Here is a 726-nt window from a genome sequence, read left to right as displayed (position 1 = left end):
GCGAGCGCTTCCAGCTTAATTTCTTCCTCCTCCTCTCCTGACTCCCTTCTGCTAAATTTTAAAAGGATTTCCCCTTGGCCAGTTGTGCCTTCAGAGAAGATCTTGAAGGTCAATACGATTCTATGCATCGACTCATCGGCAGGGCTGCGAATCCGCTTGTGTCACTGCCTCTTCTTTCCACCAGTAACCAGAATTTCTGTATAAAACCTTCCCACGTGTCCCCTGGGGAATCTCTGCTCAAATATCCGTAGCCCAAGGAGGTGGCCTGTTCCTCTTCACTCGCACAGTACCTTCCGCTTGTCGGAGATGACTTGCCCGTGAGGCTGCAGCCCTTTTGGAACGGGTGAGCCGCAGGGATAGCTGGAGGATGCCCAGTTGCCCGGCCGAGCTCCCCGGCCAGCCGAGGGCACTGGGTAATGGCACCAGCACTGGCGGCTGCGTCAGGCTCCTGCCATCGGAGGGATTAATGCTTCGCCAGGTTTCTCTTCAGGCGTTTGCCTAACAGATGTTATCCCCTGCGTTTGTTTTCCATTTTTAAACCCCGGCAAAGCCAGAAAACAACGCGCGGCTTAACTGGGCGCGTCAAGCTGTGGCTTTTACGCGGCCTGTCGGCCTTCTGTGCCGACCCCAGATCTGCCTCCTCACCTCCCCTTCTCCCCCCCCAGGCCCTCACCTACACCTACAGGCGAGGGCCGTTATTTCCCTTCACAACCCCCAAACAACCCC

Source organism: Haliaeetus leucocephalus, unplaced genomic scaffold (genome assembly GCF_000737465.1).
Source record: "Haliaeetus leucocephalus isolate CR32 unplaced genomic scaffold, Haliaeetus_leucocephalus-4.0 Scaffold162, whole genome shotgun sequence".
Classification (NCBI taxonomy): Eukaryota; Metazoa; Chordata; class Aves; order Accipitriformes; family Accipitridae; genus Haliaeetus; species Haliaeetus leucocephalus.
This window is presented reverse-complemented; position numbering follows the sequence as displayed.